The sequence below is a fragment of the Pollachius pollachius genome, assembly GCF_949987615.1.
Source record: "Pollachius pollachius genome assembly, chromosome: 16".
Lineage (NCBI taxonomy): Eukaryota > Metazoa > Chordata > Actinopteri > Gadiformes > Gadidae > Pollachius > Pollachius pollachius.
The window spans coordinates 20599586-20615007 of NC_136949.1; positions in this window are offsets into that span (position 1 = coordinate 20599586).

Consider the following 15422-nt stretch of genomic DNA (forward strand, 5'->3'; position numbering starts at 1 on the left):
GCTTTTTTTTTTTTACTGTCTAATTGATAATTTCCTACATTCAAACGACATCACTGCAGCACACATATTCTGATAGTCCAGGTTGTGACCCAAATAAATGATAGCTTGACAGCTATGCATTATAAGGGTGATGAATGCAATCTTAATAAGAGAATAAATCCAGGCGAACCAAAACATCTCAAAAATGGCTTAGGGCTCAGAGGTTAAATGGCTGGTACAAGCTCTTAAGGGATGCACTGTGCACAATGTATATATGTAACATAGTTAAATCATATATATTACATTTGCAGATGAGTCTAAAAAGCTGGGTGATTAGAAAAAGAAAGGCAGACGGGGACAATGGAGGAGCTGAGGTTAGTAAAGCAAATCAGGGAAGCAAACTTTCAAGCTAATGAGAATTGTATTTTCGATTTGAATGCATAATGCAAGGTGATATTATTTGAACATTACAAATACATGTATATAGGGTAATTTGAAGAAATCAAATAAGATGTTCTAGCATTTCTTACTTGTTGTTTAAGTGCTCAAGTTTATAAAATACAGGTAGACCAAGAAAGGGAGGAAAGAGAAGTGAGAGAGAAGCAAGGAGAACAAGAGAGAGAGGGTGCAGTGGTAGATCCTGAACAAGGAGAGGGACAAGGAGAGGAGCAGGGAGAGGAGAAAGGAGAAGAACAAGGAGAGGAGCAAGGAGAGGAGCAGGGAGAGGAGCAAGGAGAAGAACGAGAGGAGCAAGGGGCCTCCGCAGCACAATCTAAAACCCGCCACAGGCTGTCTGGGTGGGACCCTAACTGGGTTGATATCCCCAGGTTCAAGCCTTGGTTGTACTACATCCATGTTCATGGTGAGTATTTAACATTATAAATTACCTTAGTGAGCAACCATATTCTTTTTGGAAAAAAATGAAATATTTAAAGTCTTGTTACTTGCAGGAATGTTTTGTCGCTTGTGTCGTCAACACAAGAAAGCACCCAAAAGAGGTGTGGCCAAGAGACTTTTCATTTATTGAAAATGGGTGTGAACTTTATCGTGTTGACTACCTGGACAAACACCGTTCAACCCAACATCACCAGGACAGTGAGAAATCTCACTCTGCATTGATGCAAGGTAACATTTTGCATATATGGTCTGTAAATAGACCAAAACAGGTAACCAGCATACTTGCATATAAGCTGTATTTTTATCTATTTTTTTTATTTTTATGTTTTGTTTCCATAGGATCAAGCTCAGTTTTGGCTGCCCTCGAACCGATGGTGGTGATGGAGCATGAGGCTGTGATTGAAGGTTTTAAGTGCCTCTATCACCTCACAAAGAGGGAGCAGGCACACCACACAAATTACCCTGCTCTCCTTGAACTCGCAAAGCTACTGGGGTGTGATTACTTCAAAAAGCTAAAGGTAAATGCCATACTTTTAGTATATATTTTTTCTTTTCATTCAACATTAACCATATCTGTTTCATTTTTATCTTCTTAAGATTGGGAAATATGCAAATTATACAAGTCATCGAATCATTGATGAGATGCTAGAAATAATCAACACTGTGGTGGAAGAGCCTATTCTGGAGGAGATCCGAGCATCTGTGGCCATCGGATTGGAGGTGGATGAAACCACAGATGTCGCCATAAATCGTCAACTTGATCTGCATGTTAGGCAAGTTTGTTCGATAAAAGTACAAATTATTTAATTAAATATATGTAAAAGGTGACACGTTTGAATTGATTTTGTCATCTGTCTTTATCAGATACACTGATAAGGAAGGGCAGCTGTTTAGCCAGTTCTTGGACCTGATCAGTATCCCTGATGGCAAAGCTAACACAGTTGTTGCAGCCATCAGGGATGTTCTGAGAAAAAAGGACATTCCTACATCAAAATTGTATGGGTTAGGTACAGATGGAGCTGCTGTCATGACTGGTTTGCATATTGAGCTGATTCATTAGTATACAATTATCCCAAAAAATTACATTTTACAAAGTTAATGGTTTCGACTTGATGCAGGGAGACAAAATGGAGTGGCCAAGCAGCTTCAGGACAGCGTCCCCTGTCTGGTGTCTGTTGCCTGTGCGGCACATCGGCTTGCCCTGTCCTGTAAGGATGCCTCCTCAAATGTGCCTTACATGGCAACCTTCAGGGACCACCTGCAGCAGCTCCACCTCTATTTTCGCAACAGTGCGAACAGAACATCTGTTCTGAAAGCAGCAGCACAGACCCTGGGCCTGGCAGACCTAAAAGTGAAGGCAAGTTATGCAGAAAGAAAAGCAAAAAAACAAAAAATGGGTTTTATGCTTTCATCTCATGAAAAAATAATATTTTTCAGGAGGTGAAGGACACACGTTGGCTGTCACAGCACTCTGCCATAATGAGCCTGCAACGCAACCTTGGTGCAGTTCTGTCTGCCTTGGTGGAAGAGTCAGAAGTCAACCATTGCCCACTAGCCAAGGGGCTATACTCCTTCCTGGCAACATATAGATTTGTGACTGCAGTCTACCTGCAGGCAGATGTACTCCCTCACCTGGCCTGCCTTTCCAAATTGTTCCAGAAGGAAAATGTAAATTTTCTGGCTTTGAAACACCAGGTGAGATTTTATTTGAAATGCTAGAGGCTCTTACTTTCGGCTGCTTTTACAATAAATGTATAATCCCTGTTCAAATAGGTTCCTGTGACGATTGCCATTTTGAGAACTATAAGGGATGCGGGAGACCATCAGCCTCCTGGATCATTTCTCTCACGGCTACACCAAGACCTTGATAACCCTACAGGGTTATCAAGTTTTGGTGTAGTCCATGAGGAGGAGAGGAACCGGAGACACAGAGGCTCCTTAGAGGAGCACAGCCGAGAGCAACTCTGGGTCCGATATAAAATTCAGGTACAACAAGTCTTGCAATTGCTATTAAATGCTCTATATTAAGAAAAACAAACAAATATGTTTTTATTTTAATATTATGTTTAGGTGATGGAACCTTATCTCGATGCGCTTGTTGAGAGTTTGGAGAGGCGTTTTGGGAGTCTAGACCTGCTAAGAGCATTCCATGTTCTTGGGCCTCAGGCTGCCAAGGCGGACGAGGCTGTCTGTGTGAGGAATCTAAAACTCCTGTCAAATAAATTTCTGACAGGAGACCAGGTGATCCAAGAGTGGACCTCTTTCAGGCAACATATCCTGATAGGAGCATTCCAGGTATGAACATAAAAAATTGTCAGTAGGTTTGACAGGTTTTGTAGCTTGATTAATGCTCATTTTGTTTCAGGGCATGGACCAGCAGCAGATAATGACGCGACTGGATTAACAGATTGACGAGTGGGGTCAGCTTTTTCCTGGACTCAATAAACTGGCTGCCATTGGTCTCACAATTCCAGTCTCAAGTGTCAACTGTGAGCGTGACTTTTCAACACTGAACAGGGTAATACACCAGATTATTATTATTATTAACAATGATTTAGTTATTGCCTAACGTCCACCCACTTATGGTTTACTATTTGTTGTATTGTAGGTGAAGACTGACCTGAGAAACAGGCTACAGGGAGAGCATCTGGCGACTTGTTTGAGAGTCAGCATCAATGGCCCCCCCACCACCAAATTCCCCTACAGAAGAGCCCTGGAGCTCTTCTTTAAAAAGCCCAGGAGAATTAAATGCTCCCAGGCTGGATGTAGCCTTTGTGGATGAGCAAAAACACAGTTCTCCGTCTGTTGTCTTCCTTGTCCTCATCCTCCTGTCGCTCTCTTGTCCTCTTCCCCTGACTCTCACTGTCTCACAAAGGAGCTGAGCTCACCTGAGGTCTATTTGTAGTGCTAAGGCTCACACTGATTGGTATTCAATTAGCTTTATTTTTTATTTTTCATGTGTGTGAGTCTGTGTTCTTTTCAAATTTTAGTTAGGTTTATAATTTAAAAAGATGTGTTTTGCCCATTGTTGCAGGAGATTTCAGTTTTGAACAAAGTGTCTTATGTAAAAAACAGTTATGCTTTGGGAATAGCAACCATGTTTAGTGTTTAAGCATTAGGCAAAAATCTGTAAATAAATTGTGCAAATTATATGTGCGTTGTGGAATTTGTTGTTTAAATATTACTAAACAAAAATATAAAAATCTGTAAATGAAGACACAAAAGGCAAAGTTACAACACCAATAATCCCATCCACAGTAACACACAGGACTGTTTGAATAGGATTTAAGTGCATATTCTCCTCTCAAAGTGCACCAGATTCATGCATTCCAATGTAAAGGGTACAAAAGAATTTCGGCAGGGGGGAAATGCCCCGGAGCCCCCTAGAGGGCTCGGGGACCACACCACCGCTGCTGAAAAAAATCCTGCGGGAAACACTGCACACACACACACACACACACACACACACACACACACACACACACACACACACACACACACACACACACACACATATATACACACACAATATTCATCCCTGTTCCTTCACTGTGTTCTTGTTTTTCCAGTTGGATACACACACACCTACACACACGTTCTTGTTCTCTCACTCATTGTTTAATAAAATTCATCCAAGCGTAATGATTTGTTTTTCTTTAATATATTTGATACTTTGTGTATGACTTAGTCTTAAAAGTATCATGGTTGTGTGTTCAGCTCCTGCCTCATCAAAAGAAGTTGCCTGGAAACTAAATGCTAAATGGACTGTTGCTACTCTGCTTTCTCAATCGCTCTCTGACCACGGGTAAGTGAATCGCAAAATCAAGGAAATCCAGTAGTCCAGTTGCGCAAAAAAATAACATCTTGAATCGTCTTTGATTTCAGAACAGATGTTGTAATGGGCTCGCTAGCCAAGCAAGCTAACTATCCACTCAGTTAAACGTTTCCCAAAAAACTCCACAGCGTGTTGAGGATTACTCATGTAGTTTAATGGTAATTTCGTGAAACTGTAAACACAATACAAACATAAGGTAAGTATTAATAAAGCTAAACAGTAAGCATAAAGAAGTAAATCTATAATTCAACACATGGAAAATAAAGATAATGCTTACAGACGTTGCTTTAACAAACAAGAAGATGTAGAACTGCATCTTAATGGAAGAGCTGATCAAGCTGTCGATCCTGCATGCTCTCTCTGTGAATAACGTGCTTGTGACTTCCGGTCACCTAACTAGCAGCCCCTCCCTTAGAGCATTCCCTCTTAAAGGTACAGGCACCTATGCCACATACATTACAAAAAACACACTTTCAATGCCAGGGGCAGAACACTCCCCACTTAGGGTCTTACAAGACTCTACATTAATTAACAGAATCAGTCTTAGGAGACAGAAGCAGAACAACTTCTGTAACAGGACGAAAGAACGTCTTCTTGGTTCCACCTTTGACGACTTCCACTTCAACTTTCCGAACCAATCCATCTTCTCCTGGAAAGGTCTTGGTGAGAATGCCCATGGGCCATTCATCTCTCTTTGCTTGACTATCTTTTAAGAGAATGATATCCCCTTCTTGGAGACAAGGCTTCTTTCCTTGCCACTTGTGACGTAGCTGCAGGGTTTTGAGATATTCACGTCTCCATCTGCTCCAAAAGATGTCAGCTAGGCTTTGAACTTGCTTCCATTCTTCTTTGAAGAGATCTGCCTCATCAAAGTGGCCAGGAGGAGGAGGAGGAGTAGAACCTGTTTTGAGGGTCAGGAGCATTGCTGGGGTGAGGATGAGAGGCGACTCCGGATCTGATGACACTGGGATGAGTGGTCTCGCGTTCATGACAGCAGTTACCTCGGACATGAATGTTGTGAGAACTTCATGGGTCAGACGAGATTTATTTTCTTCCAACAGCATAAAATCCAGTATACGGCGAGCGATGCCAATCATACGTTCCCACGCTCCCCCCATGTGGGATGTGTGGGGCGGATTAAACACCCAGGTGCAACTCTGAGTGCTCAGGTACTTTTCCACTTTCTGGAAAGTAGGACTTGTCTTGTCCATCTCCAGCTCTCTGACGAAGTTCGTGCCACAGTCGGACCGAATCTGTTTTGCGGGGCCCCTGATGGCAAAGAACCTTCTCAAAGCGTTGATGAAGCTGCTGGTGCTCATTGCCTCGATCACTTCAATATGAACTGCCCTTGAACTCATGCATGAGAACATCACAGCCCATCGTTTAGAGTTAGCGTGTCCTCCTCTTGTGCGGCGTGAGACGACTTCCCATGGCCCAAAAACATCAACACCTACGTAGGTGAATGGAGGTGCTACTTGGAGTCGTTCTGCTGGCAGATCGGCCATCTGTTGATGTTCGGTTTTTCCTCGCAGTTTCCTGCAGGTGACGCATCTGTACAGCAGACTGCCGATACAGCGTTTTGCTCCCACCAGCCAGAAACCAGCAGCCCGTATTGCACCTTCAGTAAGATGTCTTCCCTGGTGTTTCACAGCCTCGTGATAGTGACACACCAGCAGAGTCGCCAGATGATACTGGCCAGGGATAATGATGGGGTGTGTTTCATTCATGTTTAAACCTGCTTGTGTTGTGCGTCCTCCTACTCTTAGGAGTTGATCTGGGTCTTGGAGAGGATGCAACTTCCAGAGGCTGCTGGAGGATGGAATGGGGAACCCTTTGGCTATGCACTTCAGCTCTTCTGCATAACAATGGTTCTGAACACTCCTCATGATGCACACTTTAGCTCTCGCCAGCTCTTCCTCTGTAGGACGACAGATGTGCCACCCTTGGCACTCGCCCTGCACCGGGCGGATGAAGGAGTGTGCTACATGGATCAGGTGTGCAACTGCTGTGACGAGAGTGCTGAACTTAGAGAAGCGTTCAAAGCGTTGAGGATGAACCATACCTATGGCTGCATGAGTGATACTTGTGGTCACCTGAGGACGTACTTCAGAGTCAGAGGAAGGATCGATGAGGTCGTAGCTCTCTTCAGTTTCAGGCGTGGACAAGGATTCACTCTTAAGAAAGTCTGGCCCGGTGAGCCATGTTGTGCTGCGTAGGAGGGCTGGAGTAGCTGTTCTTGTTCCAACGTCGGCTGGATTAAGGTCTGTACGGACGTACTTCCACTGGCCGAGACAGGGTGATTGACGGATACGTTGAACCCTGTTATGCACGAACACATAGAATCTCCTCGACTGGTTGTGGATGTATCCCAAGACAACCTTGCTATCTGTGTAGTATGTGATGTTGTTGAATGTGACATCCATCTCTTCAACTATCAGCTCGGCTATCTCCACAGCAAGTACAGCAGCGCACAACTCTAGTCTTGGGATAGTGAGGTCAGGCTGAGGCGTCAGCTTTGCCTTCCCGAAGACAAAGCCAACCTCGGGTTGGTTTTCGTGGTTCGTCACCTTAATGTAGGCCACAGCTGCGACAGCTTTCACCGATGCATCTGCAAAAACACAGAGTTCTCTTACTTGTGCACCTGCGGTAGAGAGGGACGTGTAAGGACGAGGTATCTGGAGGTCCTGTAAGTCCTGAAGCGACTCTTTCCATCTTGTCCACTCGATCTCCATGTTTTTTGGGAGTGGTGAGTCCCAATCCTCTGCCTGCGTGGTTAGCTCTCTGAGTATCAGCCTTCCGTGAACAGAGACCGGTGCAACAAACCCTAGAGGGTCATATAGACGAATGAATGGCTTTTTGTCGTTTTCAATCTGGAATGTGAAGGTGTCTGCTCGCATGTTCCAAGACAATCCAAGACTATGTTGGACTGGCAGGTCATCGACAAAGAGATCCAAGTTGTTGACGTCTTTGGAGCGATCTTGAGGTGGGAATGCGTGAATGACAGCTGGTCGATTTGATGCAATCTTGTGCAACCTGAGGTTAGAGGCTGAAAGCATCTTCTGTGTTCTTCCAAGAACGCTGATGGCCTCTTCCTCAGTAGCGAACGACTTCAAAGCATCGTCAACATAGAACTCACGTTCAATGAGTCTTCTTGCGTCACTGCCATACTCTGCCTCTGCTTCTTTGGCCGCTCTTCTCAGACCGTACACGGCCACAGCAGGTGAAGGACTGTTCCCAAAAAGGTGCACTCGCATCCGGTAGTCCACGACATTGCAGGTAGGATCATTGTCCCTGTACCATAGGAAGCGGAGATAGTCTTCCTTCACCACAAAGCAGTGGAACATGTGTTCGATGTCAGCCGTAATGGCTACTTACTCCTTCCTGAACCTCATAAGGACGCCTAGCAGGCTGTTGTTCAGGTCCGGGCCGGTGAGCAGGACATCGTTGAGTGAGACTCCTTCATGTGATGCGCTGCTGTCGAAGACCACTCGGATCTTGTTCGGCTTTTTGGGATGGTACACGCCGAACAGGGGTAAGTACCAGCATTCTTTCCCTACTTGCAGGGGTGGAGCGATCTCTGCATGTCCTCTGCTAAGCATGTTCTGCATGAACTCTAGAAAGTGGGCCTTCATCTGCGGTCGTTTTTCCAGAGTGCAGCGGAGCGAGAGGAGGCGGTCATGCGCTTGTCTCCTGTTGTTGGGAAGATGGCTTGGCCTAAGCTATATGCGAAGGTAGGTATTGGATGGTTTTGATATGTAGGTGCTTGACTGAAAACCTCTTTCACTTTGATTTGGTTGTTGCATGGCTGTAGATGGGTAGCACGACCGTTCTCTAGGATGGATGTTTTATAGCTGTTCACCTGTGGTTATCTGTGTGCACCTCCAAGGCAAACGTCACCAATGACGACCCACCCTAGGTCCAGTCTTTGGGCAAAGGGTGCATTGCCTGGACCATTAATCTGATCCCTGACCTTGTGTAACCTCAGAATGTCTCTTCCCAGAAGGAGGAGTACGTTAGCATCAGGATCGAGAGGTGGTATTTCATCTGCAATACGTTTCAGGTGAGTATGGTGGCGTGCAGCGTCCGGGGTAGGTATCTCAGCTCAATTGTCAGGGACTTCGTTGCATTCGAGAAGCGTAGGTAGAGGAAAGCTAAGTTTCTTGTCCAGTGACTCGATAGTGTAACCGATGGCTCTTCTCCCCACTGTCTCTTTAAGCCCTGCACATGTCTTGAGAGTGTATTCGTAGGAGCACCCAGAGATCTTAAAGACATCAAAGAACTCTGAACGTGCAAGGGAGCGGTTACTTTGATCATCGAGTATTGCGTACATCCTCTTGGACTCCTGTCTGTGTCCAGTGGGGTACACACTGACGAGGCAGATCTTAGCACAGGCTCTCGCACTTAATCCTTCGCCACACACTTGAGTGCACCTCGAAGTGACCTCCTGGGCCTCCGCTTTGTCCTCCTCCCCGCTATGCTCTGAAGCGGGAGGGGACGAATTGGACTTCCAGGTTGCTGGTCCAGGGTGTAGTGCTGTCGTGTGGTTGGTGCTCTCACATTCCATACATTTGACATCGGCGGAGCAGTTCCTGGCGAGATGCTCCGTGGAGGAGCAACAGCGAAAGCAGATGTAGTGTTCTTTGAGTAACTGTTTGCGTTCCTCTAAACTCTTTTCTCGAAAGCCTCTGCATTTCATCAGGGGGTGAGGCTTTCCATGTAGGGGGCAGTGTTTGCTTGGGTCCGCTGGTTTGTTACCTACTCTTGACTCAGGCTTGTCCACTGAAGAGACTTGGGTCTTGTGAACATATACAGGCGCCTTCATAGGCCTCTCCCACTTGTTCTTTTTCTCTGCTGAAACTTGTGTGAAGAGGTTGAAGCTTGGGTCTGTACGTGCTTTTGCTTCATTGCGAATGAAGTCGACAAACACAGAGAAAGGAGGGAAACTGACCGAATGGTCACGTTTGTATCGTGATCCGAAGTAGATCCACTTTTCCTGAATGTTGTGTGGGAGTTTCTCAATTATAGGATTGACTCCTCTTGAAGTGTCCAAGTATGAAAGACCGGTGAAGTAGCCATCTTGTTTAGCTGCTTCCAGCTCTGACAACAGATCTGCTAAATCTCGAAGTCTCTGTGGATCCTTTGTTGTGATTTTGGGGAAGTTTTCCAGTTTACCAAAGAGGGCCTGTTCGACGGCCTCCGGTGAGCCGTATAGCTCGTCGAGCCGCTCCCATGCCATAGTCAATCCAGTAGGCGGGTGTCTGATATTGACCGATTTAATCCGTTTAACCTGTTCTGCTGACTCTTTTCCGAGATACTTGGTGAGAAGGTCGAGCTGTTCTCCAGCAGACAAGTCCAGGTTGTCAATAGCACTATGGAATGTTTTTCTGCCAAGGGACCAGGACGTCTGATCCGTGTGACGGAAAGAATGAATGGGGCCATGTATCGTGAGATTTTGAGTGAAAACCTCCTTCCATCAGCAAGGGCACTGAAGATGAAACGTGGCTGGGTCTTTCAGCATGACAATGACCCCAAACACACCGCCCGGGCAACGAAGGAGTGGCTTCGTAAGAAGCATTTCAAGGTCCTGGAGTGGCCTAGCCAGTCTCCAAATCTCAACCCCATAGAAAATCTTTGGAGGGAGTTGAAAGTCTGTGTTGCCCAGCGAAGGCCCAAAAACATCACTGCTCTAGAGGAGATCTGCATGGAGGAATGGGCCAAAATACCAACAGCAGTGTGTGAAAACCTTGTAAAGACTTACAGAAAACGTTTTACCTCTGTCATTGCCAACAAAGGGCATGTAACAAAGTATTGAGATGACCTTTTGTTATTGACCAAATACTTATTCTCCACCATAATTTGCAACAATTGGTGGCTGACTAAATACTTTTTTGCCCCACTGTATATATATATATATATATATATATATATATATATATATATATATAAATGTAAAATAAATGAAAAATCTCTGGAATAAAATAATGATAGAAATAATGTCTCTTCTGTGTTAGAAAAATCAACTAGTAAAATAATAGCTCTCTTTCAAGTCTTAGTGGACAAATAAATAAATAAATAATATGAAATAATGTTCTAAATGATACCTCTTCTGTATTAGAAAATCCAACTTTAACAATATATTTCTCACTAAATGTTCAGTGTAATGAAAAATAATAAAAAGTACCCTCACAAGATATTACTTCAACAAACAAAAAACAAAATCTTTAGTTATCTTCTTCATCCTCCTTGTCTACCCATCCGTATTTTGCAGTAGAGCTGATCTTTCCCAGCAGTTTTCGGTTGCTCAACATGTAAGCATGAAAGTCTTTGCAAGAATATTCTGTAACCCAGATATATTTTCAGTCAGCTAATGCTTTTCTGTATTATCACTGTTTTTGGTGTGTGTCTCTTTAAGGGTTACGACCACTTTATGTTGCGGCAGCTTTACGACTGCTGTTTTACGGTGTGTGTTATTGTTACCTTGGAGACTAAATTTTCGCGGGTAGATCTCTTGTTCAATGCCTGCAAGCAACGTGTGGTCAAGCTGTGATTCTCCTGCTGTTTAATTTTGGAGTTTAACTTGTTGAAAGTATTTTTAAGTGAAATATTTACCGTACAAAGTACTCGGTTTTCTTTGGATAATATCCGGAAGTCCGTCGGCAACGTTTATCCACAAGAAGACCGTTTGCAAGGAACTCCGCCGAGTGAATGAACATTGACGAGACGCTGCAGCTGTTTCCTGAGTGCTTTCCTGTGGCTCGTGAGCTCGTGAGGAGCCGTCGTCATCTTCTGAATATCCTGAGGATTGCAGGCAAAACTACTAAACCACCACACACATATAGAGCTCTATAATATTATTGCTGGCCACTTTACTTTATTTTGCTATTTTTTTTGTTGCTAAAGACAATATAAGGACACTTCAAGATTTGTTCTATGTTCTATAAGAAGACCGGTATCCATTTTGTTTTCATGGACTGAGAAAGAGACATTTAATTAAAGAGGACGAGTAACATTCCTTCAGGTATTTTTGTACTGAATAACAGGGTGTTGTTCAGACATTTAAGTATTTGGTTAACTGCCTAAAAAAGGGAAATATATATTTTTTATTTATTTTTTCTTATTCTAATTGAGGGTTACCAAAAATATAATCACATTTCCATGTGATTTAAGGTTTACTGTTTTATGTTGTTCCTGACCTACATTGTGATCAAGTAAGATGCATTTCAGTTCAGCAAATGTTAGATAAAACTGGATCGATAGTAAACTGCTATCACAACCCGAGTAAATTCTGTTTATTGGTTACAATTCCTTAAAATTGTATTTCACAAATAGAATCCCTTTCAGTGATGCAACAGAGAGCTGGTTCCTCTCCTTTGTCCACTGTCTCTGCATAAGTGAGAAAACCCTCTTAACATTTGCATTGTGAGAGGGAAGTGCAAAGACAAACTGTGCAATCTTCAGTAGTTCTGAGTAACATGCAATGCTTTTGGCCTTCTCAAAATCTTTGGTCCATTTCTGGTGCACCTGCAGGCCAATGAACTCCTCAGCACTGTTGCACCTTTCTGTGAATTTCTTCAGATTGGTGACCTGGTCAAAACACTTGACATCATCAATTGGCACCCCCTTCTCTCCAAGGTACTTGATGCAGGCCTCCACATCATTCCAATCTGGTGGCTCACTCAGATCCATCCACATAAATGTCGAGAACTCTTCCATGGGAGTCATCCATTTCTCCAGATACTCCAGACATGCACTGTACAGTAGGGTGGAGCTTATTTATGAACTCTTGAAATATGATCCTCTTACCCTCTCATTTTGTACCTATATATAAAAAAATAAATCTGGCAAAATATGAGCACAATTGAACAATATTTAGAGGTAGCTCAATGACCGTGAAGTTTCTCATACCCAAAAGCTGCAGCCGCCTTTTCTTTTTTTTTTTTCTCGTTTCTTTACTCCTCCACAGAGATGTTTGTCCAATCCTTGGAGAAGCTCTATCAGTTCATAACTTGTTCTAAGTATATATCATTATATGGTGAAGAGATGGACATCACAATGCATACACCAAAAAGAAAGAGGGGGCGAAAAACTGTCATTACTCCAGAACTCGCAGCTGCTCTAGATCGCACAAAAGTGTCAGACCGCAAGGCTGCTTTTATCATAGCACAAACTGCCAAAAGCTTGGGGCAGAACATTGATGAACTTGCTCTAAACAGAGACTCAATTCGCCGAAACAGAGTACAACACAGAGGCCAGAGAGCTGCAAACATAAAGGCCAAGTTTCAGGGTAACGTTCCCCTTGTTGTTCATTGGGATGGCAAACTGATTCCGGATCTAATTGGAAAAAAGAAGGTTGATCGTCTGCCAGTATTGGTTTCAGGGAAAGGAATTTCTCAGCTACTTACAGTTGCCAAGCTTCCATCCGGAACAGGCGAGGCTCAGGCTGCTGCTGTCTTCGGAGCCATTCAAGACTGGGGCTTAGCAGACAGCATCCGAGCTATGTGCTTTGACACCACCAGCTCAAACACTGTTCGGATTGCTGGTGCCTGTGTCCTTCTAGAGCAGAAGCTTAAGAAAGAGCTCTTGTCACTGGCTTGTAGGCACCACATTATGGAACTGATAATTGGTGCAGTGTTCCAAGTATGTATGGGAGCCACATCTTCTCCCGGGGTTCCACTCTTCAAACGGTTCCAGGAATACTGGGAATTTATTGAATGAACCGGGGGTTGCAGCCGATGATGTGGCAGGTCTTGTGGAAGACATTAAGCAAAGCACCATTGATTACACCAACAAGCATCTTGAACAGAGTCTACCAAGAGATGGAATTCTTGGAACTCGTGGTTGTGTTTCTCGGTGCTGCTCCTGCACGAGGAGTGCGATTCATGTCACCTGGTGCAATGCACCACGCCCGTTGGATGTCCAAAGTTCTATACAGTCTCAAGATCTGGATGTTCAAGGCTCAGTTCAAACTGACTCCCGCAGAAGAGAGAGGGTTACGTGATGTGTGTGTGTTCGCAGTACGTGTCTACCTGAAAGCCTGGATCTCTGCTCCTCAGGCATCAGGTGCTCCTTCCAATGACCTGCTGCTACTTAAGTCACTGCTTGAATACTCATCAATCCATTCAGCCATTTCAAAGTCAACATCACGCAAGTTTTCCAAACACTTACGGTACTTGTCACAGGAACTTGTTGGCTTGGCTTTCTTCGACAGTCGGGTCAGTTCGTCAACCAAGAGACGGATGGTTAGTGCCATGCAGAATGAAGAAAACCAAGAGCACGATCATTCCAAGCCAATCACTGTTCATCTGGATTCATTCAATGACAAGAACTTAGAAGACTTTGTCACAGCAAAGTCAATGAAACTGATCAGAATCATGGAACTTCCAGATGGATTTCTCGCGGTTGATCCGGACTTGTGGCAGGACAGAGATGATTACAAGCAGGCTACAGAAGCAGTCAAGTCTCTTAATGTTGTCAATGACCAAGCTGAACGTGGAGTGGCACTCATTCAGGAGTACAGTGGATTACTAACCTGTGATGAAACGCAGCTGCAATTCCTGCTGCAAGTTGTTGAGGACCATCGCAGATTGTATCCTGATAGCAGGAAACAGACTCTGTCCGGGCTGCCATGAAAATAATAAATCTAGAGTTTGCTGGACACTGATATTAGTTGTCAGAAACTTAACAAGAATTCACTATTACTGTGTTATTGTTGAATTTATTGTTCAAACTTTGCATAGAGTGTTTTTTTATTATGCCGCACAGATTAGGGGGGTAAGACTTAAAAAAAAAAAAGGAAAAATAAAATGTATTAGTTTAAGCTCCACCCTACTGTACAGGCCCTGCACATCAGCACAGAACTGGTCACAGCCCTTACCAAGTCCGTCTCTGCGCTTTTCTGCCAGTAGTCCCTTAACTTTAAGGGACATGAAGCTGTTGCTCTTCGGTTCAAGAAGAATGGTGTGGACGCTGTTCAGTATTTTCTTCACCTCCATAATGGAGTTGTTCTCCTTTTCCATGGCTTGAATGTGGGTGTGGAAGACGGACATGAATGAGTGCATGTGCCAGAGGTAGATCTCACTGAAGTCGTTTTCGAAAAACTTCTTTATCACTATGGGAGGCTTTTCTTGAGACAGAATGCTTTTAAAGCTGGAAACATCTGTATCATCCTCTCAATGCCTGGGAACAATGACAGCCATGTTGTTTTGCTGTGAGAAAGCATCCTTCCGTACTCGATGTCAACAAAATCACAGAACTGCTTCAGATTCTCAGTGCCCACAGTGTAAATGTGGAAGTTCTGGTAGATTTTGAACATGATATTCTCAAGGTCAACATCTTTTGTGTCTGCCCCATGATGAACACAATTATTCAATATGTGTGCTCACATATGTGTGCCCACACTGATCAGAGTATTGTTCTGCAGCAACGTCTTCAAATTTGCAAACACATTATTTCCCTCTTCATTTCGTCGGATTCCTCCAAAATTTGTGTTGCAGTTGTCGCCAGTAAATGAAATGCATTTTTCAGACAAATTGTTTTTTGCCAGTGTTTCAGTGAGGTATTTTGCAATGCTTTTTGCTGTCTCATTAGGTGTGTCTTTAACCTCAATTAATTTTGTTTGCACACCACCTTTCTTCCAGTCAAAGTACTGGATTATGATTGGTAATATTTTCACTGCTCCGTGGTTACTCCCGTCTGTAGAGACACCACAGTA